Source organism: Lynx canadensis, chromosome A1, assembly GCF_007474595.2.
Source record: "Lynx canadensis isolate LIC74 chromosome A1, mLynCan4.pri.v2, whole genome shotgun sequence".
NCBI lineage: Eukaryota > Metazoa > Chordata > Mammalia > Carnivora > Felidae > Lynx > Lynx canadensis.
In genome coordinates this window covers 32,861,899-32,886,560 of record NC_044303.2, presented here as the reverse complement: position 1 = coordinate 32,886,560, position 24,662 = coordinate 32,861,899, and positions in this window count along the sequence as shown.

Below are 24,662 nucleotides of genomic sequence, written 5' to 3'. Positions count from 1 at the left end.
TCCAACTTCATCTATAGATTCAATGCAATCTAAATCAAAACCTTAGCAAGATATTTTATGGATATTGGTAAATTGATTTCAAAGTTTAAATGGGGAGGCAAATTATCCAGAATAGCCAACATATTATTGAAGAACAAAACAAATTCAGAAGATTGAAGCTACCTGACTTTAAAACTTACTCTAAAGATATAGTATTTAAGACATTGTAAGACTGGTGAAAGAAAAGACAAATATATCAATGGAACAGAATAAAACGAGCAGAAATAGATTCCCATAAATATAGTCAACTTATCTGATAATTTATTAAAACAATTTGAGAAGTATCAGAGGATTATTCCACTTGGTCAATGCAGATTTTACTCATTGATATCCTTATTTTTCTAGGTCAAAACAACTTAACAGCCAGTATCTGAAGACAGATCTTTTGACATTTATGTTTAGGCCTTTCAAGAAATGTTCCTCAATTCTAACATAAGAAGTAATTTATAGATACTGAATTACACACTGGCTACAAACTATGTATTATGAACTAAATATATTATTTAAATGTTTAGGTGTGCTTCGTAGCATGTACTTAATTAATATAGCATTACTTTCTTATGGGCAGGTAAGTTCGCTCTCCAAATCACTCCACAGAACAAATTACTAGAAACCTATTATATTCAAATTTCATTTAAAAATCAAGTTCTTAACTCATCACCTCACCTATATTCCCCAAATTTGAAATAAAATAGAATTCTAAGTTGGTAAACTTGTAAGTTAGTGTGGTTAAAAGATCACTTCTACGTATCCCTTCAGTTATAAAATTCTATGGTAGACATATTAATCACAATTTAGCCTCAGCACAGAAGTGATAATCTATCTACATATTTGCTGTAATGATTTCAATAATAGCTGTAATAAATTTGATCAATGTTACAGATATTATCCTTATACTAATGCAATTATATTGCATTTTGCTCTTTGATAATAGTGATATTATACAGAAATATTTATTTTCTTAAGGGAAATACTTCATCAATCAGTAGTTATTCTCTACTTATTCAGATCTTGATATATTTTTTAGCTATGGAACATTTGGGGTAACCCTCACACAACTGCTCTTAAAAATCCTTAAAATTAGGCCTCAGCATTCTGGGGTCTGCTACCTTTCCTCTGGGTGATGTTTCATTTCTTCTTGTTGATATTATATCATTACATCGCATTCCCTATATCCTATTACTGAGAATGTTGCTTGAAAATGAAGGAATGAAATAAAGTAGAACAAAATATATTGCATTTCCTCCCTCTGTAATATCATAGGACAAATGACAAATGACCCGTATTCAGGCCCCACTCGCTCCAACGTTGTAATCACCCAATTTTTGAATGAGAAGAGAAGTTATATGTCACACTCAATTCTCCAGGCTCTCTCGCACTTCAGTAATTTAGACTTACAGATATTTCTGTCATGGTAGTTCTGTGATACCTTGTGAAATACACTCTTGTGCAACCTCAAAATATTCCTTACTTGCCTTCCTTTAGGTTTTCTTAAGCAGAAAAGAAAGTTAATGGTGGTAAAGTGAGAGGGAGGGATAGCTACATATTTCTATCTTATAGCAATACCATTTCAACTATTTAACTGCCATAAGTAACACAAAATAATTATATAGAACAGAAATTTATTTTACTCATAGATATATATTGGCGTTGCTTTAAAAGAACTTGTAAAATATACTAAATTATCTAAATTTTTGGAGAAATCTGTACATTTGTTGAATCTATGTCAAAAAATTAAGTCCAACTTAATTGTTCAGACAGGTGTACTAAATATAACAATAGTGTGGTACATTCTAGAAGATTGAGGTAAAGTGTAAATATCAGATTATCTTAAAAGGGCATGTAACATTTCCGTAAGGAATTGTGATTACAACAATGCTGAAATAGGTTCTTCAAAATTAACACTCAGCGGAGAAAAAGAAAAAATAATACATTTGAAAGCATCACAGAACTACCACAACAGAAATATTTGTGAGTCTAAATTACTGAAGTGAGGAGGAGCATGGAGAATCAAGTGTGACATATAAGATTCCTTCCCTCATTTATAAATTTTGGGATTAAAAATAAGCAGGGCACAGGCACAGATAAGAAGGTAAAACGCTGGTTAGAGTTTTCCTCAACTTGAATAATTACCCAAGCTTAGGCCTGTCAAGGAGCAGGGACCCTATTAAATATCTACGTCTTTCAGAGAGGTCCTCAAAGGGCTCTACCCTACAAGTATATCAAAACAGAATAAAATAGATCAACCAACATAAAAGGTCAAAGCTCAGTTTTAAATCGCTAAGCCCTAATTGTATTAAGGAATGGCTTCCTATTATAAGGGCTTTCTAGAAGAAAAATCAATCTTCTTGCTATAAAAGCGTCCTCTAAAATCTCAGGTTACCTTTATCTTGTCATGAATAATTGCTGGTAGTCCATAAAAAAATAACTAGGCATGGAATAACCAAAACAAAACAAAACAAACAGATAATATAACCAGATACACAAGGATCTGTTTAACAGACTTATGGCACAGATATGAATTTAAAAAAAGTAAATGTGAGAATATCGGCAAGATGGTGAAATATGAGGTCCCTTGTTGGTGTTTCCCCTTAGCAGCAATAATTTGACAACAATTCTTGAACAAAAGAAAGGACCTTTGTGGGAGCTTGGGGATCCAGATGGTAGATTGTGAAATGCTGGTGGAGTTCAAGATCAAGGAGTGTTTTGAGAAGCAAGGCTGAACCAAGGTAGCTGATTCAGCAACCGGGTCCCAGGTATAAACCTGGCGATAGCTCCATATACTTGTGGACTTGGCTACAGGGCCCCTTGGCCTTTGTCCTACCACCAGCATCATTTGCCAAAGGAGTGGCTGGAAGTCATGCCACCATGCTTCAGGTAGCAGGCCAACAGTCCTTAGTCTTGGCTCTGGACCCTGAAATGGCCCATGACCTGGCTCCCGTCCCTCTGCGATGCAGTCTTGGAGTCCTTGGAGGCAAGTCTACAGAACTTGGTCTGACTGGAGATTCTGAAATGGCCCTGTGTCTGGGTTCCAGCCACTCATGGCTGTAATCCATGGACAATCCTACTTACCTGGGAGCTCATTAGTGCCCCCAGAGACAATCCAGCCACCCTTGGTCTGATAGCAGATCCTGAATTGGCTCCTACCACTCATAGTTCAACAGGTGTTCTGTCTGCACACAGACCCCAGAAGACATATCTGTATGTGTCCTCAGAGGTAAAACCACCAACCTCAGTCCCATTACAAATCTTCAAATGGTCCTATAACTTAGTTCCAGCTCCTCCAAGTTAAGTCAAAGATCAGTCTTGCATACTCAGGGATCTGGAAGAAGACACACCCATCGGTGCCTCTAGAATGAGATCTACAGACCTACATCCCAACTGTGGACCCTGAGGCAGCCCTGAGATTTGGCTCTAGCCCCTCTAAGCCACGGTGTGAGGCCAATCCTTCCCTCCCAGGGATCTACCCAACGAAGTGGCAAAGGCCTTCCAGGGTTCTGACAGAAGCCATACACATCTGTACACCCAACTACAGACTTGAAAGCAGACCTTTGTCTCAGAGTCAGGCTACGGAATAAGGTTCTAGAGGTAGTCCCAAACAGGATCCATACATACCTAAGTCCCTGGTAACAAGCCTCCCATCCACAGACCCCACTGTGGATATAGCAATAGCCTCCCGTATTTTTGTGACCTGACTCCAGTTAGCCAACTCCAATTTAGTGTAACTGTGATCCTCGAGGTAACCTCGTCTGACAGAAGAACTTTCTTTACCTGTTTAAACCTGTCTATAAAGACTGGAAGAAGTACGTGCTCTTTCAAATGCACAGACACCAATGCAAGCCACATAGATCACAAAAAATCAGGCAAATATGACATCAAAGGAAAGTAATGAAGTCCCAGTAACTGGCTCAAAGAAATGGAGATCTGCGAATTGCATGCACAAAGATTTCAAGATAATCATCTTAAAGAAACTCAATGTAATGCAAGAGAACATAGAAAACTAACAAAATTAGGAAACAATGCATGAGTAAAATGAAAAGTGTAATAAAGAAATAGAAAGCATAAGAAAAGAACCCAACAGAAACCCAGAAGCTTAAGAATACAATGACAGAACTGACAAATTCAATAGGAGAGCTTGAACAGCAGATACAATCATGCAGAAGAAAGAATTAGCAAACTGGGAGACAGTCCATTTGAAATTAGCCAATTACAGGATCGAGGAGGAGAAAGGATGGTTGTGATATTCACTGGATTGGTTACCAGGAGACAATTTTGGGTCACGGGTTCTTATTTCTTAACCAGTGTGGTGATTATACAGTATTCTCACTTTTTAGTAATTACTACACCTACACATTTAGAATATATCTTTCTGTCTCGGTTTTATTGCCTCGTTGGACAGCATTTTCTCCTCTGGAGGTATCTCTGCAGGTGTGCTCTATAATACTGCTGGATAGATTGCCCCATACACCTGCTGCACAACTGTTCTGGGAATTTCCTTCACTGTTACAGTGACTTTCCATTTTGTCTTTTTCCTGTGTTGAATTTTTCCTGGATTCCCTATCTTCCTCCATATTTGTCCTTCCCCTTCTTTAAGAATGTCAAATTCTCCAATAGCATCCTATTATTTTGTGTAGATTACAAATGTTAGAGATTTGAGATGTTTAAAATATCTTTAATCAATTGCAATTTAATGATATTTACCTTCATTTAGAATTCCAGGTTGAGGATCTGAAGATATGTTACTCTACTTGCTTTTGAGTGTCGCTCTTACCCTTGAAAAATCTGATGTCTTTCTTACTCCAAAATTTTTAAATGTCATTTTTAACATATTCTTCCCGTTTCCATCTTAGTGTTATTTAACAACTCAATGACATGATTTTCATTGGTTCTTTCTTTAATCATTGTGTCCATCGTTCCAAGAGCCTTTTATTAAGGAAACATGTTTCTCACTCAGGTGAAATTACTTTGCATTATTGCCTTGTTCCTCATCTCAACTTCTCTTTGTTATTCTGAATGTAATATTTTCTTATGATGTTGATTATTCTAGATGGTCTGATCTTGTATCTTTTCTCAGATTATATAACTGTGTTTTAAGTTTTTTTGAGATTTTGTTTTTTAACCTTAAGCCTTCCACTGACTTCTCCACCAAGCACCGCTCCACCCTGTGTTTAATACACAGGTGAAAAATATTGATAGACTTGTTGCACAAATATAGTATCTTACATCTAAAATAGTGTTTCTTAAACATTTTCTGTAATGTATTAAAAATGTATAAAATATATTTTATCTATGTATTAATTATGGTCTCTGTCAGCTTTAGACTTTACCCAAATACCTCGTGAGTTTTGACTATCTATTCATAGTTAACAAGGGAAACAATTAAAAAGCCAGGACTTGGCAGGAATTTGATATTGGGACAGAGGGTTCCTTCAGAGATAAATCCTCAGATAACCTCCCTTGGGTAGTGTTATTCTCGGTGTTTATTAGACATGATCCAAAATCCTGATGCAAATTCTGCCCCATTTCTCTGATGGTTTTTACAGTGACATATCTAAAATGTGTTGTCTAAGCCTGTTACTTTGGATTATTTTCATCCTATTCTCTATTGACACTACTAACAAAGTTTCACAAACATTCTGCTGTGGAAGAGCCTGTTCTAAAATCTCGTATGATTTACACAGTTTTTAGTTTTAGGAAACCTTTAAAGGTTATTTCCATTTTATATATACTATTTGAGACCATATGAAAAAGATTTGAATGAATTACCTTTAAGTAATACGCCAAATAGTAAACTAGTCGAAGCATTACCATTAAAGCCTAGAATCAAAGATTAAAGTTTCCATTTAACATTTTACTGGCAGCAGCACTCAATTCACTATGGAAAAATTATAAATGTAAAAGGATCACAAGGAAGGGATAAAACATTTATTATTTATAAACATATGTTATTATTGCCTCAGAAAAAAATTGACAAGCTATTTGAATTAATCAGTTTTATGTAAGGTGGGTAGATGCAAAGATCAATGTAAAAAATTAATTTTTAAAATGCCAATTATGCAGAAACTTCTAATTTCCTCTTTTTTTTTTTAAACCACCTCCTCTTAAAGTGCATAACCCCTAATTTTATTATGGCAAATTGCCACTGTGATTTAAAGATATATTTTAAATGCTATTTGTAGCTAGTTCTGGCCATGTGGCAAATTTCTAACTAATGAGCTATGAACAGAAGATTAGTGGGTGATTTCAGGAAGATTCTTCAAATTGAGGGCACATGCTCTTTCTGCCTTCTTTCATGCTTCCTGCCTGGAATGCAAATGCAATGGCTGGAACTGCAAAAACTACAACTCTGTTTGAAATAACCTCAAGAGCAAAGCCACTAATAACAGCAAAACAATCCAGAATGACAAGGTTTTTGTTCTCCAAACATTAGCCATGAACGGACAACCGGTACATTTTTTTTTATATGTTTAAAACAGGACCATTTTTCTTTTTAAACCACTATTTTCTCCATCTTTCTTTCCCACATTTGAACTTAGACAAAATAACCTTTAAAACAGCATAATTAGAATAATAGAAAATGGATTTAATTCACAACAGAAATTCATATTACAGTGAGATAAGGGCTAAAAATGCAACACAGATAATTTTTCTCATTTGCTTATATGATCTAACACAATTTTTACAGTTGCTTTTCCATTTCTAGTGGATATTTTGTCATTCTGATACATTATGTACATTTGTTGACCATAATATTGAGGCACTGATTTGTTGAATTTATTGGGCAATGTCATAAAAAAAAATCTGGCATGTAAATGACTGGCACTATTCTGTATATCCTATTTTGGAGAAAATCTAGGATTCATATGCTTTTTGTTCTAGGTTTAATAAATTGAAAAGGCTTAATAGGCTATATAACCTCTTAATATTTTTCAATATCATATTTGTCCAATGAGAAAAGACTTAGCTTATACTAACGAAGGGGACATAAAAATTCAGAATAAGCTTGAAAATATAAAATTCTCCATACCTCCCTCTACTGTAGAGTATTGAAATTATTTATTGGTGCCTCCAGAATTTGAATTATTTCATATTCTACTATATAATTTAAATGGGAAGAGTACGTATTAGTAGGAAAGGGGTAGGGTAGATGATGTGCAACACCAAAGAGGGATCTTAGAAATATCCCACTCACTCATGCACTATGTTGCCCAATTTGGCCTTACATAATTTGAAGAGTTAACTTTTCCTTTATAATTCCCCATTACCCAAGTAACTGCAGATAGATAGAAAAGAAACTTTCTAGCCCAGTCACAGAATGTTATTTCCTGGAAATATTTTGCTATGTTTGCCAATTGGTAACAATTTAATTACTTATAGATTTTCTCAAGAGGTGAATAAAAGCTGAATTCTTACATTATAATATTTGTTAAATAGTCAATAAAAGTTAACTGTTTAAGTTCAAATGTGAGTTAATGCTAGCAATTTCAGCAAATACAGTTAAAGTTTTAAGCAATAAAAACTAGAAACGAGTTTTCTTCATTGTAAGTACAATTAAAATGCCATTTTAAAATATGTCATCTCTCACCCTAAATCTCTTTTTGGTATCTTTGAAGTATTTGTAGATGTATTCTTATCTGCATATAAAAACTCTTAGTCTCTGTATGTATCCTTTCATCCAAAAGAAATTATGTGGAGATCACTTATAATAACTTTTTCAAATGATAAATCAACATTAAGCTAAAGAGGAAAAAACAGTACCTTTGAAATTGTCATTAAAATGACATCTGGCTGTTAAAGAAATAATAGGACTCAAATAGATCCTTGCCACATCGCAAGGCCTCCCGTTGTTTTAGAAATGAAAAGTAAAGAAGATAAATCCCTGAGAAAATCAATTCTCAGGAAAAGCTGAAGTTTACATTTTTCAAGTAGAAGATTCTTTTTAAATGTTTTTTTATTTATTTTTGAGACAGAGAGAGACAGAGCATGAGCGGGGGAGGGTCAGAGAGAGAGGGAGACACAGAATCCGAAGCAGGCTCCAGGCTCTGAGCTGTCAGCACAGAGCCCAACGCAGGGCTCGAACTCACGGACTGCGAGATCATGACCTGAGCCGGAGTCAGACGCTCAACTGACTGAACCACCCAGGCGCCCCTAGAAGACTCTTTTTAAAGACAACCTTCTGGGGCGCCGGGGTGGCGCAGTCGGTTAAGCGTCCGACTTCAGCCAGGTCACGATCTCGCGGTCCGGGAGTTCGAGCCCCGCGTCGGGCTCTGGGCTGATGGCTCAGAACCTGGAGCCTGTTTCCGATTCTGTGTCTCCTTCTCTCTCTGCCCCTCCCCCATTCATGCTCTGTCTCTCTCTGTCCCAAAAATAAATAAACGTTGAAAAAAAAAATAAATAAAGACAACCTTCTATTAGGCCTTTATTTGTCTCATTTGATGATAAATAAAATTTTAATTTTTAATGTCTTCACGGGTGCTAAATTGAAGTGGCATTGGCTTATTGCACTTTTAAACTATATTTTGAATAGACTGCGATCTTGACGATAGGAATGTCATCATCACATCCATTTGCCTGGAACCTATCACTGTGCCTGGAGTTTAAGAATCAACTCACAAAATTTTCTATCTCAATATTCATAAAGAGAATAATAAAGTGAATGTTTTACTAGTGGAAAAACTCATGAAATATGAATAAAGTTGACAGTTAGTACTATTTAACCAATGTTGTTTAAAAAAATTGTTAATGTATAATGTTACTTAAGGCTTTAGCAGGAGATTCTTTGTGACTGCCTGAGAACAGTAATCTTTTTTCAATAATTCTGCCTCAAGTTCTTTTTTCAAAATGTGAATTATAAAATAAATTATGGTGATATTAGACAATGCACTCCTTTTCCCCCCATTTTTCATGGAAATACAAAGTAAGTAGAGTAGCAAAACAACTTTACAGAAAATAGAATCGTGTACAAAGACTCATTCTAACTGATTTTAAGACTTATTGCAAAGAGACATTTATCAAAATAATACGGTGCACACATAAGGATAGAAAAATACATAGGACGTAAAAAAAAAGTACAGAAATAGACTAATTTAGCACTAAGTTCTAAGCAATTCAGGGAAGAAATGACAGCCTTTTTAACCAAGTATGCTGGACAATTGGATACTTATATACAAAGAAAAATTGAACTTCTGTCATATATAAAAATTAATTCAAAATGTCTAACATACCTATTTGTAAAACCTAAAATTTAAGGTGTATTAAGATGTATAATTGTGAGTTCATATACTAGAACTTAAGGTATATAATTTTGAGTTCAAATACTAGAATAAAGATAAACCAAAAAATTTGCAGAAGGTAGCTAAATTTAGAGGGTCATAAAGAAGTAATTCAGAGTTTTTTTAAATCCATAAATTTAGGTAAAAATTCAAGCATTTAGGGGTGCGTGGGTGGCTCTGTCGGTTAAGCTTCTGACTTCGGCTCAGGTCATGATCTCATGGCTGGTGAGCTCGAGCCCTGAGTCAGGCTCTGTGCTGACAGCTCAGAGCCTGGAGCCTGCTTCAGATTCTGTGTCTCTCTCTCTCTCTCTCTCTCTCTCTCTCTCTCTCTCTCTGCCCCTTCCCCACTTGCACTCTGTCTCTGTCTCTCTCTCTCTCTCTTTCTCTCTCTGTCTCTGCTCTCAAAAATAAACATTAAAAAGAAATGAATGAAAATTCAACCATTTAGCCTATGCTTCTAATAAAAGCTGCTCTGAGATATAAACATTAAAGAATTATTTTTATTTATATCCATTTTTCTGCCAAATAATGAAGGGATACAGTGCAAATGCCATTAATAAGTTAATATATTTAGGATATAAGCACAATTGACTGATAACATCACCAAAAAGACAAAAAGATATGACGTGCTTCTTACTGAAAGAATGCAATGCCAACTACAACACAGTCTTACCAAAAGGAAATTAAAAATACACGCACACACACCTCTATGTGTATTTGGATATGTATGCATATACAACATATGTAGATATATCTTTTCCTTGGATATACCTATATAAGTGTATTTTTGTATAATAATCTAAAGAAATATTTATAATATCATCTGCCTATGTGCCTACTGAATCTGATAAAATCTCTAGATTAAATAATTAATTCACAGGAAACTAGAAGGACAGAGGAAGGTGTTCCCTCCAAACCAAATTTGTTGAGGGTTTTTTTTTTTTAATTTTTTTTAATTCAAAAAAATTTTTTTTAACATTTATTCATTTTTTGAGAGAGTGTGAGTGGGGGAGGGGCAGAGACAGAGGGAGACACAGAATGCAAAGCAAGCTCCAGGCTGTGAACTGACAGCACAGAGCCCAATGCGGGGCTCGAACTCACAAACCGTGAGATCATGAGCCAAAGTCACACACTTAACTAACTGCGCCACTCAGGCGCCTCAATTTGTTGACGGTTTTTATTATGAATGGATGTTTAATTTTGTTAATTGTTGTACCTCCATCTATCAGATAAACATAAGATTTTTATCTTTCTTTTTATTAATGCGGCATATCATATTATTGATTTGCAGACACTGAAACATCCTTGTATCTTTGAATAAGCCCACTTGTTCATGGTGTATGATTCTTTTAATGTACTGTTGAATTTGCTGTTAATATTTTGTTGAGCATTTTTGTATCTATGTACATTGTAGGTATTGGCTTGTAATTTTCTTTTCTTGTAGTGCCCTTGTCTGGTTTGGTTATTAGGGAAATACTGGTATCCAAAAATGAATTTGGAAGGGTCCCACCCTTTCCATTTTTTTAAGAGTTTGAGGAGAACTTATATTAATTATTTGAATGTTTGATAGAATTCACCAATGAAGCTATCTGGTCCTAATTTTTTGTTGCGAAATTTTGTATTACTGATCCAATCTCTTTATTAGTAAGTGGTCTTTTCAAATTTTCTATTTCTACATGACTCACTCTTTGTAAGTTTATGTGTATAGAAATTTATCCCTTTCTTCTAGGTTGTTTAATTTGTTGGTGCATAACTGTTCTTAATAGTCTCTTCTTTCTCCAAGTTTTTATTTAAATTGCAGCCAGTTCACATACAGCACGATTGTGGTTTTAGGTACAGAATTTGGTGATCCATCACTTACATAGAGAACCTAGTGCTTTTCCTAATCCCCATCACCTATTTAAACCATCTCCCTGGGGTCTCCTGAGTGGCTTAGTTGGTTAAGCTTATGACTTTGGCTCAGGCCTTGATCTCACAGCTCCTAAGTTCCAGCCCTATGGGCTATCAACGCCTCGCCTGCCTTGGAGCTTGTGTCCTCCCCCTTTCTCTCTCCCCCTCCCTGCTTGCGCTGTCTCTCTTTCAAAAATAAATAAATCATCCTCCTGCCTACCTCCACCTCCAGTAACCATCAGTTTGTTCTGTATAATTAAGTCAGAATAGTCTCTTATGGTCCTTTCTATTATTGTGTACAGATTTGGTTGTAATGTCTACACTTTCATTTATAGTTTTACTTGAATTCTCTCTCATTTTTAATATGTCTAGCTAAATTTTCATGTATTTTATCGTTTCAAAACCCAGCTTTTAGTTTTATTGATCTTTTCTATTGTCTTTTTAGTCTCTCACTTTTTTTTTTTTTTTAATTTCCACTCTGATCTTTGTTATCTCCTTCCTTCTACTAGCTTTGGGCTGAGTTTGTTCTTCTTTTGCTAGTTCCCTGAAGGATAAAGTTAGGTTGTTTGAATATAAAGGTTTATTGGTATAAACTTCCCTCTTAGAATTATTATTGCTGCATCTCACAACTTTTGTTACGCTGTAGTTCCATTTTCTTTTTTTAATGTTTATTTACTTTGAGAGAGAGTGGGTAAAGGGGAAAAAGAGAGAGGGACAGAGAAACCCAAGCACGATGTGGGACTGCATCTTAGGACTGTGAGTTCATGACCTGAGCCGAAATCAAGAGCTGATGCTTAATTGACCTAGCCACCCGGGCACCCCTGGAGCTTCATTGTCATTTTTCCAGTGCAAAAAAAAAAGAAAAATGTTTTCTTCTTACAGAAAAAAACTGCAGGAAAAATAATTCACGGATGAGATCTTTAATAAAGAAGACCTAAAACATGTAACCACCCTCCAAAAAAGATAAACTGAACTGTAGTATTTAAAAATCCATCGACCTTATAAAACTATAAAGTGGAGCAAGGACAGGATTACCATTAAATGTTGATAGTGGTCATATGAGGATTTGGGGTCTTTGGTTGAGATGTGGTATCTGGAGGGCTCCACTAATGACTGGAAAGTCTGCTTGTTGATGTAAGTGGTGGTTACGTGTTCAACTTGAAGCTTTGCCTGTGTTCTATTTTACATTTTAAAAGGGGCTTTTAACCAACAGCATTCAAATAAAGTAAAGTGTGTAGCTCACATAATCTATAGTAGAGCCGATGATCCCATGGGATGAAACCTTGAAATCTGGGTAGTTAAAACCTCAGCCAATATCATGTCACAGAAAGTCAATGGATGACAATGCTGCTACTGCAATTGCCATTGGCCTTGTCACTGTCTCAACCACAACTGCTAGAGAAAGGAGTTCATGGTCTGCCTTGCTGCAACTGCCCATGTTTTGTCGTCTCCAGATCCAGGATCTTGATAGGAATGACTAAATGCTCAAACCTAAACCACATGCCTGTCTGTATTATAGTTCCTACAGATCCTATTATTGCTCCGTATCTATCCATGTGTTCTGAGATGGAAGGCAGGCCCTGTCTCCCTTGAATAATTATACTTTGGAGAATTCGCAGTTGATGTGCATAAATATTAGTCTCTAAAACCTACCTCATGGAATAGACCTAAAAACTTCTATCTCCCTATAAATTCATTAGTTAGAAAGGAAATAGAGAAGTTATGAGCTGACGTGCAATAGTGTCAAAAGGAGATGGATTGGTGACACACAAATAATTAGAAAATCTTACTACTGTGTATGGCCATAGCCTATTTCTATGGGAACTGAAGGTGTTAAATGTTATCAACAGGAAAGCCCAACATTACAGGTAAAGAGATCAAAACACAAGTGGTGCCTTGGGGTAGAATAAAGCATGCAATGGAAAGGGTGTCTGGGGTAACACTGAGAGGTGAGTAAAACCCAATCAAAGACCCTGAAGGCTGCAATATGGATTTTACAATTTATAAAATGGTATAACGAAAAACGACTGAAATGTTTAAACAGAAAGGTTACATGAAAACATAATACTTTGCGTATGTTGACTCATTTTAGAACTAATATTCTTTATCATTTTGAGAAACTATTCTTCTATCCCTAGTTGACTCAGAGTTTATGATTAATGCACAGTGAATATAATCAAAGATCCTTTTAATATCTACTGGGACTATCGGGATGTTTCTTTTATTTAACTGCTGATAGAATATACTATATAAATACATTTCCTAATGTTAATTCTTAGAGTCCTGGGAAATATCTCCTTCATAATAACACCTTATACATTCAAAATGTTGTTAAATTCTATTTGTTAGTATTCTATTTTGGATTTGGGCATCTAATGTACTTATGACTGAAACTGCTCGACAGTTTTCAATATATTTGTCAGTTTCTGTTAACGAGTTTAGTGAGGCTTTATAAGATAAATTATCTCAATTTTCATCTTTTTCCCTCTCCATTCTATGAGCATTAAGAATTATGTCTCTTCAAGTAGTATAAAACTCTATCAAAATAAAATAAAATGTCTGGCTCAGTTTGTTGTCTGTTGGTACATTTGGCTAGCCTCCTTCAATTGCCCTCCAAATCTAAGTCTTTGTTTTACACTCAAGCTTTTGTTGTCAATAAAATACAAACCAGTTGGATGATCTCTCCACCTCCCAGAGTGTTGTTTTCTATACCCTGATCTAAATTATCACTCCTATCCTGTGTCATATGCTTTTCCACCAATGTCTGAGACTTGACCAACGTTCTTTTTAAAAAATGGTCCCTCCCCCCCACATCCAGAATGCTTCTCTGAATGTTTCTTGTATATTAGTCCTATCATTAATTCAAATTTGTGTATCAACTCAGAACATTGCTCTCACTGCAGCCATTTCATTTTATGTGGCATCTACCTCACTGTCAGGAAATGGGGTTATGTATTTTAGTTCCTTTCCAATGCCAGTTCTTTATTATTCTTCTACATCCTTGTTATCTGCTTCTCTAAACCTCATTCCATCCAGCCCCCCATCCACTTCTTATGATTAGTATATAAACCCATTGCCCTCGAAGGCATTCCCCCTTATTCACTGACAATTATCTCTCTTGCATATGATTTTCCTGCCCAATTCAAATGCTGCCAAGATTCTGAGTGAATTTATCATTCTTATGGGGAGTGTATCTAATCTTCTCTTCACTCAATGACTTGACTTCCTCATAAATTTCATTGTCAATTTGTTCTCACCAACAGTTTCTGCAGCCAGGCATTTTAACTTGCTATCACAAGAAATGGTTTCTCCTTCCAAATTACTTTTTAAGCATCTATTACAACATGTGTATTCAGATACTCCAATTATACATTTTTCTCAATACTTCTCCTTATTCATTTATTCTTTTTTTCTTTCCCTTTAATTATTTAATGTTTATTTTTGAGAGAGAGAGAAAGAGAGAGAGAGAGAGAGAGAGAGAGAGAGAGAGAGAGAGAGAGAGAACACATGCATGTGAGCATGCAAGTGGAGGAGGAGCAGAGAGAAAGAGAGGCAAACACGGAATCTGAAGCAGGCTCCAGGCTTTGAGCTGTCAGCACAGAGCCCGATGCGGGGCTGAAACTCACAAAATGGGAGATTATGACCTGAGCCAAAGTCAGATGCTTAACTGACTGAGCCACCCAGACACCCTTGTTATTTACTCTTAATTAAGACATACCAAGATTCCTCAACACTGCCCCTTAAATTACACCTAATTGACAAAATCCTAGCACTGATGGATGCATATACTGTCATCCATATATTAACATATAAATATGCCATTGTATTAGTGAAAATAATGCAAGCTGTGTTATAACCATTATAAATTTATGGTCTGGAAGTGAGCTCTCAAAACTCCCAGAAAATACCCCTTATTTATTGAATGAGATCAGCCTCTCACCAAAAAGCATTTAAACGTTTCCTCTTCCCTCACCTCTGACCAACTCAAGCCCCTTTCTCTGTCAGTTCAGGGGGGGAAAAAAAGTGTAGTCATAGGATATGAACTCTCAAATTCCCATCAACTTAAAACCACCTGCTCTGGACCCACTATCTCCAACTTAAATCCTCAATAGCCAAATCCTTCATCTGTTTTCTGAATCTCATTCCTACCAGGTTTCTCACAGACAGTATAATGTCAATCATCTTATCATTTTACCTTCATTCCCCTCCCCTCCTCCCCCACTGAGTTTTGGGCCATTAATATTCATATCGGTGCACTGTTTTCCATTCACACTGAACCAATCAACTAACCAACAAAAGCCCTACAAAACCTTCCTGTCCTCCATGCATTCTGCAACAGTTGTTCACTCTTTCTCTTCTTCATCTCCCATCATTAATCACATGACTATAACAGAACCCTACAATTCTGACTTATATGCAGTTGTAAAAGACTTTAAATGTTACTAAATACAACAAATCAAATTTGGTCTTCTGTTGACTTCATTTTTCAGGAGACTTTACTGCATTTGGCCAATCACTCCTTTTTGAAGCATGGTCTTCTCTTTATTCCTGTGATGCCACATGAATACATATAGCATTTAATTAGACACAAAATGGGAAAATAAAGAATAAAAAGCAAATGTAATCAATGTATTACCCCTCCCCCTATGGATTCTAACAATAGGTTTTATACACTTGAATAAAACTAGCATTTGAAAATATACCAAATGCAATAGTAAAAAAAAAAAGAATTTAAATAAAATATATGTTAAATACATTAATAACTGAATATGAATACTGAGGATAAAAACGAACACATGCATGTGCACACACATAACTCAAAATAAGGGCTAATGATGGTCATGTACTGAGAACTGAAAGGTATGAGTACCTCAATCCTCTGCACATAAAATACTAACATTATTTCACATTGTCATATTAAATAAAATAGCTTTAAGTTCATGATGATTAGCAATTCCTAAAAATAAGTTAATATATCTTTCTGGAATGACATTTTTTAGAAGTCTGAAGTGAACCAAACCAATTACCTTAGTAGCTATGAAATTGCTGAGATAGTTACTTTAATTCCCAGAACAAGTTTATTCTTGTAATTTTCAAATGTTAATGTCTTTAAATCTTAATTTTCATATATGGCAGAGTTAGATAGTTATATTATACCTTTTCTAAATATCAGTTAAGGGATGTTTAAGATGCTCAAAACCTAAAATTCACTGATACCATTATATGGAAATGACATATTTTAAACTGATAAAGTATAACAATTAAGGTACAAAAATTGCTTATTGGTTAATTATGAATTTTTCTTAAAGATGAAATACAAAAATTGAATTTAGTTGAGACAAATTTTTTCCCAAATGAATTGCAAACTAAAATGTAGACACTTTAAAAGAATTCAAATTATTTAACACCAATAGATTTTTTTTCTAGTTATAAAATATGATGTTTACGGAACTAATCTGAGAGGTTTTAATTTGTGATAAGAATCCTTTGATAAAACTCATTATCTTAACTCCCATATTAAAAACATAAAATCAGAGTCTTAGATAGATTGTTAAAATAAACACCAAAAATTAGCCTAGTGTGACATTGTTAATCTGGGAGTAGAGATATTTTTGTTGTTTCTGAGTCTTGACAATAGCTCTAATTTCCACAGTGAAATGAAAAATGGTAATAAGTCACATTGAATGGTTTATTTCTCTATATCAATATTATTCTAAGAATTTTACATTTTAAATTATTTCTTAAAACAACCCAATAATATATTTCCTCTTCCTCCCACTCCTCTGCCTTCCCTTCTTGTTCTTTTTCTTCCTACCATTATTTCCAGTTTACAAGGAAAATTTAAGTTACCCAATAAATAATAAATGAAAAGCGATTTATGGAAAAGATTAAGTTACCCAGGTTTGGACAACCAGTATGTAATGTGGTTAATATAGGTCTCTGCTCCAAAGAACAGATATTTAGTCACAACACTTCCCATTACAGAATACAGAGATCAGAAAAAAATTCCCACTGCCTGTGTAATTTTAACATAAAAAACAACTGCTTAAAGGCATCGTATAGAGATTTTAATTTAAAAAACTGTTCTCAGCACAACTCTTTACTCTTTTGGGGGAAAATTATTTATATAAAATACATATTCCTCTCTATATCTATATAGATACTGTAGAAAATGTCAAGGTGTATGATGAAATAATGATAAATATTGAAAAAGTATTAAAACAGAATTTGCAGATTTTTTTTCAGTTATCCTTACCCATTCTACAGATAAGACTTATATTTTCTAGTTAACGGTGAACTAACAGTCATCCAAAAGTCCCCTATTTCATGTAATAGGTGTGTTCAAACTGCAAGAAGATTTTGATGCAAAGTGAAATATCCATCTTGGTTCATTAAGATTTGTAGTCCATTTTACACAAAACTTATACTATGAATGTATGTGCATTTGGGGGGTTGAGCACTTTTTTCAGTTTTTGACATATTTTTTCAGTGAGGTCCCTGGCCAGTAAAGGACGAGAATTATGTTCACTAATGTGAGGAATAAAGCTTATTAGGTGAATGATTTCCAAATAGCTGTTTTAGTGATGTTCATTTAATGTGCCACTACACAGATAATGACAGATCTTGACTGCACTGCTAAGCCAAATTGCTGGACCTTATTGAGTCAAAAAAAAAAAAAAATGACAGGTGAATAAAGACACTCTTTGATTATGTAATATAGGAATAATCAAGTCACTTGAGCTGTGTCTTAGCTCAAATGTAAAATGACTAGGTTTGATAAGGTCAGTTCCTATATAGATTGATGTGGGTTACTAAGAAATCAATGGCACAAGAATTATCGAGCAAGTTAATGAGTAATCAATGATGTTGGCCATGATATAGGACCTAAGCCAGCCCTGACTGAAATGGGAAATATTCCCGACTCAACAACATTAACATTCTCTGGTTGTAGTTTAATTTGATAAAAATTGTAAGTAACTATCTGATCTATTCACCATCATTTAACTCCCAGGGCAGTTAACATAAAAAATGTATTGAATAATTACAAAATATTAATATAAGCCACACATAATTCTAGATTCTTCACATGTGGACAAATTTATGATGTGGGCACTATCGTGATTCCCATTTTCAAAAGATTCATGTTTGGAATTTATGTGTCCACATTCATGTCTTCTACCTTCAACCCGCTGAACCACCCACTTCGGCTCAGGTAATGATCTCGCGGTTTGTGGGTTCAAGCCCCACATCAGGCACTGTGCTGACAGCTTGGAGCCTGGAGCCTGCTTTGGATTCTGTGTCTCCCTCACTCTCCGCCCCTACCCCGCTCATGCTCTGTCTCTCTCCAAAAATAAATAAACATTAAAAACAAATTTAAAGCAATCATTTTGTGAGGAAAGTCATAACAAGATGACTTCATTTGGGGACCTAATTCTTATCAATCTAACCTATTACCAATTCTCATATGAATTTAAGACGAATCTAGGGGACAAAAAAATAACTTCTCTGAAATCCAGTTATCTATTTGTGGAGTATGCAGCTCCTGGTTTTGTGGTTCATTTACATATGTGGACCAAAGTGATCACATTTTGTGACTATAGCAAAAGCAATAGTATAGGTGAATATAAAGTGACATACCTTTAACCGAAAATGGGACTGTAATAAAACAAATGAAAATTCTTTGTGCTGTGAAGTGGACACCACAGTATAAGTCAGGGAGTCTGGCGATTGAATGAAGAAAGGCAGGGAAAATGGGAAGACTCTTTATCTAGAACAGAATTATTGCTCTAGCATTTCCAACTCAAACATTATATCTCTACTTATTATGTCAGCTTATCAAAATGTGAATTTTTAAAATGTAAATGTAAATTATTTCATGATTTTATTTTTTCTTTCTTTTTTATTGAGGGAGAAATTTGCAACAGTGGCCAAATTCTGTGCCACACTGCAAGAGCCAAGAAATTTTGCTTTCTTGCTTTAAACTTTTAAATCCGTGGCTTCCATGAGAGAATGGAAGGTAGCAAAGGGTTTTGAGTAAGGGTTTGTTCTAAAATTCCATCAGCCAAATTAAATCAACACTAATTTACTCAGTGACAACTTAAACCAAAATAACATTTTTATTCCAAAAGGTAAATTGTAATTTACCAGGTTGATTTTACCTAGAACGGGGAGAATGTTTACTTGAAGTTCATTCTATTCAGTTACAACCAAGGGAATCTACTTTTAAGTGTTTATTTTATGAGACTTCTTTTAAAGATGGATGCAATGGTTACTGATAGATTCAAGATATAATTGGATGACATACCTCTCGAAATGCATTTACACCTGCATGAAAACAACCTTTGCAGACACAAGTTCTGGATGCTATCAGGAGCATTCTGCATACAAAGTAATTTTATCATTTCAGTGAAATGGTTATTAAATTCATATCTGAATTATCCCTGAAGTAATTAAACAAGGTTCATGATAATATAAAGATTATGCCTAAAAGTTACCATGTGTGATTTATGAAAAATTTAAAAGTTTGACTTAATACATACAGAGTTTTCTTTGAAATTAATTCTTAAAAAATACATAGAATAACATTGCTTATTTATTTTGGATACATAGTACTGGCCTAGAAGTAAGCATAATTACTCAAGAAAAAAAAATTTCAACTTTACTAATACATACATAATACTCCGGGATTATTCTGATGTTCATGGAGTTACATTTTCATTCATTTAATGAAAAAATTACATTTTTTTTCATTAAAAACAAACAGAATAGGAAAAGAAAAAATACTCCGTTGTCACAGTAATTAGTTTCATAATTTTCTATGGCTTCACTCAAGAAATGCAGTAATCACACTGTGAAATTTCACTTTCCAAAGGAGCAGTATTAATTTATAATTGCCTATACTATTAATTTCAGAATTTAACTTATGTTCTCTACACATGCATATCTTTATAAATATCATCTATAGAACAACATATTCTGGAAATAAAACATTCATATGTTCTCTAAAATCAGTTTTATTTAATCTTTTAATATAAAATCAATCTATCCATCTGTTTATCTACCTACCAATCAATCTACCTATCTAGGAAACCTAATAGTTATCTATTTGGACTCTGCCTGAGAGATAAGACAAATTTTTAATGTATAATATTCATGAAAAATATATTACAGGCATTAATGCAAGATGGGGTCCGCATCCTGAAAATTCATAAGAGAATACTCTGTAAGTATTCTTATTAGTATTTAACCTAATTAAATACACAAAACTTGGGGTCCCTGGGTGGCTGAGTCGGTTGAGCAGTTGACTCTTTATTTCTCTTCCGAGTATGATCTCAGGATTGTGGGACTGAGCTCCACGCCAGGCTCAGTGCTAAGCGTGAAGCCTGCTTAAGATTCTCTCCCTCTTTCCCTCTCTCACTCTCTCCCTCTGGTCCTCTCCCCGACTCACGCTCTTTCTCTCAAATAAATAAATACATAAATAAATAAACCAATAAATCAAACAAACAAAATGACACAAAAATGTCTCAAACTCATCTTCCCTGTTTATGTCCCCAAAGCACTAACCTATGCTATAGCTTCCCATCGCAAATAAAAGTATAATTCAAAAGATTTTTAAAATATATTTTGTACAGCTATAAGTAAATGTATAAATTAAAAAATAAATAATATTTGTCAAAAATCAAAAAGGATAGTTACAACCTTTTATGGATTTTTACAAGAATAACACTGACCTTTCAACTATTCATTTATCCTGTTTCACTGTTCATCTAAGAATAATCTTGATCTCTCCTCAAAACTGGTACGAAAACAATCAGATGTTTTATTAACCATTTAAATTTACTGTTGAAAAGTGGTGATATATATTGATCTATTCTAATACATTAATTTATTTTTTTCCAACTCATTTCAGTTGAAATAAACACAAGAGGGAATTAAAACTTTATTAAGGTGGATCTTTTAACTTCTAGTGAATTAATAATCATATACAGTGTAGGCTGTATTTACTGTGGACCAAAGCTATTTCCCATTTTAATCATGTATCTTTTGCAAAACCACTGTTCATTTGCAGTCAACTGTCTTCTGCAATGTAAATTGAATCTCCTGCCAAGGCGAGTTGGCTTTCAACTTAAAACCGTGTGTATGAGTGCATGAGACAGAAAATCAGAATTCCTATGGTAGGTACATTGTTTAATTAGTCTGGAGATTTTGATAAATCCTCAATACATTGGGTTCAAGAACAACTGAAACCCATTTTTGCTTTTTTGAAAGAGAATTGTCCTTACTTAAAAACATTCTTTCACAATAGCTACTTAAACGCTGTTGAAATTAGAATTAATAGGCAATATATTTGGCTGGAAAGAGGCACAACAAAATAACTATTTTACTTCATGGATGTGTGAATTTGGGTATAAATAAATAAAAGAAAGAAAATAAGCCAAGTCTTGGGATATTGCACAATGTAATAGTTTCAGTTGTCATTGTTTCCAAGGGATGGAAACAGCAATTTCTGTGTACTAACTCAAGCTAAAATGTCACAAAAAATTGCATTTCACAACAAGCCAGAAAAATAGTGCATATCGTAACTGTTAGAAGTTTTATTTAAGCATCTTCAACCTACTTTACGAGCTGCTACTTTATGAGATGTTTTAAAATAAGAATAAATATAATTGAATTTCGTAATTAAAAATAAAATGTCACATGCTTTAACAGAGCAGTGATCTTATGATGGAATATCATGCAAGTGTCAACCAATCTAATAATTAGGTCTATTCTTAATTATACAGGTGTTCTTAGAAGATTACTAAGACTTTTTTGCAGCACATCTTTAGAAATCTATAACTTCTAAGGTTACCTGCTCCTAAGGCTTCCTTTGATCATATATTATATCAAATATTTTAATACTAATTATTATTAAAAATATATTACTTTTGTTAGTAAATGTATACAGAATTTGCCTTAAACACCATAGCATATGTATAATATAATACTGGTATCTCCCTGGTGCTTAGTTGAAATGCTTTCTTATAAGCAACACAGTTATAGGATATAAATAATGCCATTTGACTGCATTTTCATATTGACTCTCTGAAATCAGGTCATCCCATGAATTTAGTAAATACCAAGAGTTCCTGCACATTCAATGTTGAGTTGCACATGCCAATACCAACAATTACTGCCTTGACATATCAACAGAGTTAACTATGCAGTTTATGCCTTCAAGTCTATATAAATTCATTTGTAAAACGATACTGAATCGTTAAGATTCTATGTTTACTTTATACTCTAGTACAGATTAAAGGGATAATTGAATATTAAAAATTGAAGTTGAAATGCAAATCAATAAAATATTCCACTTTGAACTCAGGACCCAAATGCAAGTTAAGAGCAGACTCTGGAGTCTCACTCCAGATCCTATGTCTACCACTTACGAACTGTAAGTCCTTTGAAAAAGTACATCTTGTTAGGCTTTAGTTTTCTTACCTATATACAAAGATAAAAGAGGTACTTACATGCTTATATAGTTAATGATGATTAATTTATTTTTGGAGAAGTATCTACAACCTAGCAAATAGAAAAGCTATAAAAAGTTTTGAGTTGTAAAACAGGGGTCATGCTTATAAAATGAAGAATAAAGAGTCTTGGGAATATCTCTGACTCATAGGAAGAATTGAGAAAAATATATTTAAAAAGAAGATAGGGGAAAAACACTGATGCAGGATATGTAACAAGACTAACCAATGACATAACAAAACAAAATTACAAGACAGAGCAAGACCATCCAATCTTTTCTATCATTTAATATCTATATTGATACACATATAGATATTATGTACTTGTAACTTAATTCATTTTACAATGACACACAAAAACAAAATTTAAGTTGTCTTCTAAAGCCGACTCATTCTTGGGGCACCTGGGTGGCTCAGTCAGTTAAGCATATGACTCTTGATTTTGGCTATGTTCCTGATTTCATGGGTTCATGAGTCCCACATCAGGCTCTGCACTGACAGTCTGGAGCCTGCTTGGGATTCTCTCTCCCTCTCTCTCTCTGCCCATCCCCTCCTTGCATTCTACATCAATCTCTCTCTCTCTCTCTATAAATAAACAAACATTAAAGAAATTGACTTATTCCTAATCAATCAATTCAAATTTCACCATCAACAGAGACAGACTAAGTATTTCTGTATATGAGATAAATGGAGAAGACCTCCTAAATATGTGAAATTAATTACAGAGTGATAATCTCTTCATTGAGAAATTATATAAAAACGAAGAACAAGTAGATACCATGACCTTAAGAATAGTGTAAGTTAACCCCAAAAATACACTAGGTGCCAAAGTACTGAGGAGAGCTAACTGTGAAAGTTTTCATTAAAAGAATAATTATAGTAATAATAATGAATTTTAGATTTTGGAAAATTACATATTTTAAAGATATTACTTTGTCATAAAATCTAGCCTTATTTTACCAGTTATATTTGTTGCTTTTAGAAAACTATATAACACTTTTCATGAACATGAACAGGAAATGAGAGATTCTATCATACAGTCATTATTTCTGATTAGCAAAACTAAGTATTTAGAACATCCCTAAGTCTTCATAGCATGTACAATACTGTAATGTTCTAATCATTAGCATATAAGGGTTCATTTAAATACATTATTGATAAATGCACTTATTATTTCAGGCCATAAATATTAATTGCTGACAACTTTCCATACACTTTCCTCCTATATTTCATCCATACGTTCTGCCTTTAAGAAACCTTTAATCTATTGGGGTGCCTGGGTGGCTCAGTGGGTTGAGCATCCAACTCTTGATTTCGTCTCTGGTCATGATCTAATGGTTGGGGAAATCAATCTCTGTGCTGACAGCAGGGAGCCTGTTTGGGATTCTCTGTTTCTGCCCCTCCTCCACTTGTGCACGCACTCTCTCTCTCTCTCTCTCAAAAATAAATATTAAAAAAAAGAAATTTTGTGGTGCCTGGGCGGCTCCGTTGGTTGAGCGTCTGACTTCGGCTCAGGTCATAATCTCACGGTTCATGAGTTTGAGCCCCGCGTCGGGCTCTGTGCTGACAGCTCAGAGCCTGGAGCCTGCTTTGGATTCTGTGTCTCCCTCTCTCTCTGCACCCCCCCCTGCTCATGCTCTGTCTCTCTCTGTCAAATGTTTAAAAAAAAAAAAGAAACTTTTAGTCTATCAAGATGGCTATATTGTCAACATAATATAACTGGGGTTATCATTGTGCACTGTTGCCAGAGCAATATTCATGGGGGTCATGGGCAACTTTCATAAAATAAACTCCAAGATAAGAGTAAGAGTCTTAGAATGAAGACAGTCAATTCAATGAGTAAACCTTGTCATTTATTTTACTGTTTTATTCCCAGCACCTAAAAATGTGCTCCATACACTATAGGAGCTCAAAAACTATTTGAATAGACAAATGAGCCAAAGAATGAATA